We start from the raw sequence: 8,426 nt of genomic DNA, 5'->3' as shown, positions 1-8,426 counted from the left end.
AGGTAGACAGTGTTTCTCTGTGTATCTCTGGCTGTCCTGGAACTCACTTTGTAGACCAGGTTGGCCTCAAACTCAGAAATCCACCTGCCTCTGCCTCCTGAGTGCTGGGATTAAAGGCCTGCGCCACCACGCCTGGCTTGTGGTTTCTTGGCATCCATTTAGAGGGCAATCCCCATTCCCAGAAAAATGGCAGCGATGAGTGGGGAGTTTGAGCAGTGTGGGCAGCAACTGAGCAGTGGCAGAATTAGAATGGAGGATAGCAAAAACAGCCATGGGAACAGAGGATAGATAGACTTGGGTGGTGGCGGGGTGGGGTCGGGGGTCGGGGCTGCTTGGGTATGGCATCTTCTAGGAGATCCTGTTACTCCATCAAGGGTGACTTAACCTCCATCTTCTCTATTCCTGACTGCTCATCGAGAAGCAGCCGTCTTTCCTGTCAGCAAGATGATGTCGGACATTTCTGGCTGGGACCCAAATAGGCCTCAGTTAGTCCTAAAGAAAACCACAAATAAAACCCCTTCCCCTTGTGAGGAGTGCGTCAGGCCCCTTCCATATTCCACTCAGGGGGTTTTGCCATCATACTAAGACAGAAGGGATTGCTCCTGGTGTGTGCCCATGGAGGAAAATAGGATGCTATTTGGAGTTCTTGTAGATATTAAATATATTTAGGGTGGCCAGGGCTATTATCAATTGTATATTTCGGGAGTAGATGCTCTATTGTTTTAAAGTTGAGCCGTTAGTGTTTGATGTGTTCTTTCTACAGTCCTTTGGCCCTGAGGATTGTAAGGAAGCCCCAGGTGGCGGGCAATCTCCCTTTGTGAGCAGAAGGCCTTGGACTGGGAACTAGTGTAGGTGGGGACACTTGTTAGCCTTTATTTGTTGAGGAATGCCCATGAGGGCAGATTCATCACGTGTGACAAGTTAAGTTCTCTGTATTGTCTCCTGTTTGGGGTGTGGCCAGTATGAAATGAGAGTGCATGTCAATGGGAGGCAAGGGTCAAGGCTTGAGGGAAGAAAGGGTGAGTTTAAAGGGGCATATTGACATAAGGGAAATTTTTGTCCCTAGTAATGTGACAGGTGAAATAAGCTGTGGTGGGGTGGGGTGGCTCTCTCAAACACTAGGGAGGACAGAGAAGGTATCAATTGACCTTTAAGTTAGGAAGGGTACAGGAAGGAGTCTCCCCATACCAAGGTGTCATCCATGAAATGGTAAATGATGGGGCCTTTGTCTAAGTAGGGCCTCAATGCTGTGTAAGGTCCTCCAGGCAGATGGGGTGATGTTTTCCATCTCCTGAAGAGGGACTGTCCATCCATAATGTGAGGCCATCCCAGAGTTGTTAGTAGGGGTACCGAAAATTCAAAGCATTGGCAGTCCCGAGGATGGAGAGGAATAGAAAAACAATTTTTAATGTCTATTGCCAGGAGAGGAACATTGGTGGGGATGGCTGAAATGAACCTGTGTAGTTTTTATTAATTGCCCTGAATCTTGTAGTAGCTTCCATCCCCGGAGCTCTTCGAAGCAAACGTGGGAGTATCCTATGGGCTGTGGGAGGGGCAAATATTGGTGGAGTTGAAATAGTTCTTTTAGTAGTTCTGTGAAGGCTTCAAGTTTCTCCATTGACGAAGGCCATTGTTCAACCCAGATGGGATCATTAAAAGGCCAGTCAAGGCAGGGGTATCAAATTTAACAATGGCCCTTAGAACTGGAGATCACCTGGAGGAGGGTTATCATTTTCTATGAGTTCTGTGATGTTTACAGGTCCTTTCATCTATTTTAATACAGTCTCCTTCTGACTGTCTAGCAAGAACAACTTCCAGGGCTTCCAAAACATCTCTACCCAGAAGGTTGGTGGCAATTTTGGCAATGAGAAGACATATCAGGACACTAGACTCTTCAAGTTCTTCCCATTCGTAGGCTTGTCTGGTGGTAAAAGTATGGAAGCAACATCCTACCCCTCATAGTTTGAGATCTAGGGATTAGCTCCCAGTCCTGTGAGACCTCTTGATGCCTCAAAATACTCTTGTCTGCCCCACCCCCATATCAATAAGCCATTGCATGGTTTGCCACCTATGTTGATGATTTGGGAGTGAGATCCTTCTGAAATGTTAGAAACCCTTAGAGGTCTTATTGAGGTGTTCCTCCTTCTTACTGTCAGGTCTGAGGGCTGCTTGGTTTTATTTTTAAAGGCTACAACAGTTTTCCATCTTTGTCATAGCAGGAGTGACAATCTTTTCTCCAGTGGAAGCCCTTACAGCATCAGGGGCAGAGTGTCCTGGGGTAGCGGTATCCACAATGAGGGGGTGACCTTAGGGCATTCATTTTTCCAATGCCTTTTTTGGGGCACACTTAAAACAAGTCCCATATGTTTTTATTGCTGCCACAAAGGCTTGTGCCAGGGATGCAGCTTTATGAGATGCAACCCCAATATCTTGAGCAGGTACAATCCACCTATCAAAATGTTCATCTTTGAGACCTTGGCAGGCAAGCCTGCATGCAGAAGTCATACCCTCCCAAATAATATTAATTTTAAGATTTATTTATTATATGTAAGTACACTGTAGCTGTCTTCAGACACACCAGAAGAGGGCATCAGATCTCACTACGGATGGTTGTGAGCCACCATGTGGTTGCTGGGATTTGAACTTGGGTCCTTCAGAAGAGCAGTCAGTGCTCTTAACCACTGAGCCATCTCCCCAGCCCCCAAATAATATTTTTAAGAAGGAGGTCCCTGGGCTGCTGGATTGGGATTTTTTCTTTCTAAGCCTGTTTTAATCCTAAGAGTGAAATTGGAAAGGGTCTCTTCTGGTCTTTGGTGAAGATCAGGGAGGAGGTATTGTCCTGGAAGCCAGAGGTGGGCGTGTGATCCTATCCCAGGCTTGAAGAACACAGGCACATTTGGTCAAAGTATACTGTGGGCAATGCAGCCTGTTGAGCCCTAGTAGAGAAGGCTCCCTGGCCATAACATTCATCATAGCCCTTCCTGATGTCTTGTTGGTCTTGATTTTGCCTGACCTGTTGGAGGCATTTATCTCTATATATAGCTACCCACTGTAGGAAGAGTGGGCCAGTCAAAGAGGAGTAGCAAATATCCTGCCAATCCTTGGGAGTGTTTAAGATGGCGATTCAACTTAGGAGTAGAGATTTAGTCCATCTCCTTGCCTGCCTGCCTGCCTGCCTGCCTGCCTGCCTGCCTGCCTGCCTGCCTGAGCTCCTTTAGGTCTCCAGCCTGATGAGCAACCAATTTAGGGCCTAGCCCGGGGGGGGGGGGTAGACATTGACCTGGAATGCCTGGAACTCTGGATTTGTAGCAGAGTCCTGGTTGTTGCAAAGCTGTTAGGTGGTAGAAGAAGGGGTGGAAAGAGCCATGAGTTTATGTGGCATCTTACTAGGGGGCAAGGAATGGTAAGGGGACAGGGGATACACAGTGGTTTGAACAGGGTTGAAGCTTGTTGCAGAGGCTGAGGGGGTAATAGTCTTGTGGATATCCTCAGTCACTTTTTTAAGGGCTGCAAGGGCTGCTGAGGGTCAGTTCCCAGGGGCATCATCATCCGACTTGTCTGATTGGTGGGCCCTGAGAGGCCTATGCATTGATTGACGGCAGCATGATTGCTGGAGAATGGTGGGAGGGGGGAGGTTCACCTTCTGGGTTTCTTGGTGGTGGGTGAGATAGGCAACCCAGTACTGTGTGTTGGTATCATGAGGATCACCCATTACTATCCCGAGCTTTTGTCCCCGCCGGCAAGAACACACTCAGGACAACCGGAATCTTCTGCGGCAAAGCTTTATTGCTTACTTCTCAGGAAGATCCCGACCCCAGAAAATGGAGTCCCTTATATAGCACTCAGCCATGACGTTTCAGCACCTGATGTGGCGTGACAGCTCTTGATTCGTTGCTCGCTCATCACACCACTATTACACCCCGAGAATGGGCAGTGACTAGGAGTGAGTTCACCCTCGCACTTGCACACAAGGCTTGTTTACTAGTTTGTCACAGCGGAGGCCAGCGCCATCTTATAATGGTGATTGCTCGCGGCACGCGCATGGCTCTCCACAGCGATTGCTCGCTGCTCGCTGCACGGCTTTCCACACATTACCATCCAGGGGACGTTTAGGGGACCTCTCTCCAAAAGAGGTGGCTTCCCTTTGGATAAGTTTCATGCCATGTGTCTTGAGCAAGGCCACAGCCTTCTAATTTGGGACTCCTTTTGATGTGACAAGGTATTACCCATGATAGAGAAGGTATAGGAAAGGTCAGAGTCCTTTCTGGGGCCTTGTGTCACTTTGAGGGATTTCCCCCAAAGTCCTAGATGCAAGCCTGCAAGCCTGTAAGCCTGTAAGCCTGCTGGCAAATTTCAATCACCTCCCCTCACTCCCGCCACCTGCACCAAGGAGAGAAAAAGATAGGGGGTGATGACAGAGACCTGAACAGACTGTTGGGGTCTGAGCAGAGAGCTGAGGACCTTCTACCAATGACAAGGAGTAGCCTTAGCCAGGAGGTGTCAGTTGCCCATTGTCAGTCCCTCCAGACAGCATAAGCCAAAAGTAAGGGAAGAAAGAGTCTGCCAGCCCTCAGGATGGGGAAACAAGGCCTAGAAGGCTGATGGCCCTCTGAGGGAGTACTCACCCTCCTTCTAGACATCTTGGGGTTCCCTCTGACACCCACATTGGTCCCCAGATGCCGGGCTTGAGTCCCATTTCGTCCTGGTAAGATCAGACTATTGTATACTAGACTGATCCCAGGGGGAAATAGGGCCAAGCAAGGCCAGGGTTGAAGGGATCATGAGAGGTGGTTAGTATGATGGGAAAGAAAACGGGAGACTGTGTCACAGAACAGCTCAGTTATTAGGAGGGGGAAGAGGATATATATACCCTAGGGAAAACGGCTGGTTGGGCCCAGGTGATGATATGTTATTGGCTTGGGCAAGAACATTGATGGTGCTATATTTACATACTTGGGAGCAGCAAGGGGCAAGGGAAGGAACCTTATAAGGTCAAATAGAAGGGAAGTCCAGCCTGGGATGTTTCAGGCCCATGGGTCAGATAAGTGGTAACCAACCCTTGTAAGTCTGGAGATACATGAGTTTATCAGTTGCTCCATGCACCAGGGTATGTCAGCACCAGTCTGCTGGGGTCTGTTGGTGCCAGAGGGGGAGAGCAGCCAAACTCCTGCCGCTCTCAAGATGAGAAAACCTGGAGGTTTGGGGCACACTTCAACCCCTTCTCAGCTCCAGGCCAGCCCCACAGCCTTGGCTGGCTTGGAACTTGATCTGTAGACTAGGCTGCTGTCCTGGAACTCTCAAAGAGATCCATTGGTCTCTGCCTCCTGAGTGGTGGGATTCAAGGCCTGTTCTACCACCCCTGGTTCTTTCTCTCATTTTCTAAGATTTGGTTTTTTTACGTGTGTGTGTGTGTGTGTGTGTGTGTGTGTGTGTGTGTGTGTGTGTGTTCCATGTACCCATGGAAACCAGAAGAGGATAACCAGATCTCCTGGAGTCATGGACCGTTTTGAGCCATCTGACAGTGCTGCTGGGAACTGAACTCTGGTCCTCTGGAAGACTTTAAGCACTGAGCCCTCTCTCCAGCCCCACCCCTGGCACTTTAGTGATATTATCCTGCTTTGTAACTGACCTAGCTCTTGATACACTTGTGAACATATCCCATGTTGGGAAATAATTGTCTACAACATTCCAGTTGTATATGATAATGAATGTTCTCAGAACTAGACTCTGAGCAAATCCCAGGGTCCTTTTCCTCTTTTTCTTAAGATGGCCCACATCAGGCTTCCAATTCCATCCTTTTGCCTCTGTCCCCACTAGGATAATTTCTTTTCTTCCTTTTTGTTTTAAATCTCGTTTATTTAGCTTGCATGCATGGGTCTTTAGCTCCATGTGTGTCTAAGAAAGCCCCGACTGTCTGGAACAAGAGTTATAGACAGTTGTGACTCACCATGTGGCCACTGAGAATTGAACTCAGGTCTTTTAGAAGGGCAGCTGGTGCTATTAACCGCTGAGCCATCTCTCCAACCCTTCTATAAGTAGGTTAATTAGTAAGCGCACATGCCAGGTTGGAGGAAGCAAGGTCACAATGACACATGTTCCTACCTTGCCTTATATCCCTTCACAATCCGTGAGCATAGGGGAAAGGCCAGGCCATGTTCTTTTTTTCCAGCAGACACTAGCTGAGCATGACTCTGTAAAGTTAAAGTTAATTTAAATAAATAATCCAGAGCCTCAGTTGCAGTGGGTACATCTCAAGCACGGTGAACACACATTGCTACTGCTCACAGGAACTGGTGGCAGAGAAAATACTCCCGTTACCTCAGAAACTGGTCCAGAATGGTGTTCTCTTGATGTCAACCATCATGGGAAATTTTGAGGTGGTTTCTGGATTCTTTCCTGAGCCTTTATGGATGGTGGCTTAAAAACTGCTTTGAAAGCTTGTGTCTCATGCCTCCAGCCATCTGTAGACGAGGTTGACTGTGCGATTCTTTAGCGCCTTTGCTGCGAACCTCGCATCTGAATCCGGTTTCCTTTCCAAAGATAGAGCTCAATGAATGTGTATTCAAAACATCTCTAAATTGGGCTGGAGAGAAGACTTAGCGGCTAAGAGTGCTTGCTGTGCAAGCATGGAAACCAGAGTTTCAGACCTAGCACTGGTACAAAGAGCCAGATGTGGTCCTGCACAGGCCAGTAACCCTGGTGCTGATGCAAGTAGAGAATACATCACTGGGCTTCCTGGCTGCCAGCTCAGGGTCTTAGGGAGAGACCCTGCCACGGAGAAACAAGGGAGAGAATTATAAAGAAGAACACAGGGTATCTCTCTTCTTGCTTCTTCTGCACATGAGCATGCTTGAACATCACACAGGCAACACACACACACACACACACACACACACACACACACACCTCTATAAAAGTCTGGCATGGTGGTCTCCGATACTCCTGGAATTCACAGCCCAGGACTTGGAACTCCAAGTTCCAGGAACAGAAACTCCAGTTCAGGCCTTAGTTGAGGACAGACGGTGGGTGTGCCCATTCACTTGGAGGTCCAGAGGTGGTTTCTCTCCCCTTGGATCAGTGTTTGTCAGGGTGTTTTGTCCTCACTGTGACACAGTGCCTAAGAGAAACAAGGGATGACGATATATGCTGGCTCACAGTTCAGAGGATACAGGACATCATGGTGGCAAAGGCTCTGTGGGAGCAGGAGTGGCTCCCAGCAATGGACGCTTGAGGGTGGGTGGCTTCCACACCAGTTGGGAAGTAAGATGCTGGGCCTGAATTGGATTGACCTTTATAATCCTGGCTATCCAGTTAGGCTCCATATCCAAAAGTCTTCCCTGCCTCCCAAAACAGCCGCCACCTACTGGAGGTCCAGTGTTCAAATGCACGGGGTGGAACGTTTTACATTCAGATCTAACACAGGGGAAGGAATGTGGGGGTGACTTTTTTTTTTAATGTGTGCAGTTCCTTTTTGGAGCAATGGGTGTCTGGAATTAGATGGCTATGCTGAGCTGTCCGCTTTATTGGGATCTGGCCAGATAGCTCAGCAGTTAAGAGTGTGCACTGCTCTTACAGGGGGCCTGAGTTTATACCCCATGTCCCGACTCCTACGGAAGTCGACTCCAGAACCTCCTCCTTGAAGGCCAGATCTGAATGCTTCCACTTCTTCACAACAGACTCTGTAACTCCTACTGAAATGCATTGTGGGAGGCTCAGGATTGTCAGCCAACCTAAGTTCATTCACTCGCACGGTAAAGATCACGCTCTAAGAAGGAAAGGAGGGTGGAAGTTAAGAGCCTGCTGGACAGCAGTAGGCAAACTCACTCTCCAGACAGCTTCAGGCACCCAGGGGGAGCGCACAGCTAGGTAGTGTTCTTTGTAACCCTAAATAGAACTGCCATGGCTTGGGCTAGAGGGCCCGGCTCTCCCTATGAACGGTCTTTGGAAATGCTGTTCTAGCCCTTTCCTGACACAGTCCTGGCCAACCAGGTCAGGCCAACCTTGCAAATGCTACTTGTTTATGGGCTGCTCTCAAGGTTTTTGAGGCTTGAGGGATCCCTGAGTGGTACCTGCAGTTCTGGTGGGCCAGCAGATCTTGCAGGAATCATGGGTACCCCAGCCCCAAGCCTCTGTAGGGAGTAATAGTCACCAAGAAGCAGGGCCAGGTGCTAGAGAGATGGCTCGGTGGTTAAGAGCACTGACTGCGCTTCCAGAGGTCCTGAGTTCAAATCCCAGCAAGCACATGGTGGCTCACAACTGTCTGTAATGGGATCTGATGTCCTCTTCTGGTGTGTCTGAAGACAGTTATAGTATACTTATACATAAAAGAAAGAAAGAAGGAGAGAAAGAAAGAAAGAAAGAAAGAAAGAAAGAAAGAAAGAAAGAAAGAAAGAAAGTCACACACTAAATAAATAAATTAAATTGAA

At 48.4% G+C, this 8,426-nt stretch overlaps 1 long non-coding RNA gene across 1 annotated transcript in view; it reads right to left on the bottom strand.

The window, feature by feature from the left end:
• Positions 1–5,998: 5,998 nt before the first annotated feature.
• LOC110300735 overlaps positions 5,999–8,426 on the bottom strand; it is a 7,785-nt gene continuing 5,357 nt past the window's right edge. Inside the window, exons 2-3 of the long non-coding RNA XR_002378609.2 lie at positions 6,907–7,117; positions 5,999–6,530 (exon numbers count right to left, since the gene is read on the bottom strand). This is a non-coding gene — a long non-coding RNA (uncharacterized LOC110300735). The remainder of the gene's footprint in view (positions 6,531–6,906; positions 7,118–8,426) is intronic.

The sequence above is a fragment of the Mus caroli genome, chromosome 8 (assembly GCF_900094665.2).
Source record: "Mus caroli chromosome 8, CAROLI_EIJ_v1.1, whole genome shotgun sequence".
Lineage (NCBI taxonomy): Eukaryota > Metazoa > Chordata > Mammalia > Rodentia > Muridae > Mus > Mus caroli.
This window is presented reverse-complemented; position numbering and strand designations above follow the sequence as displayed.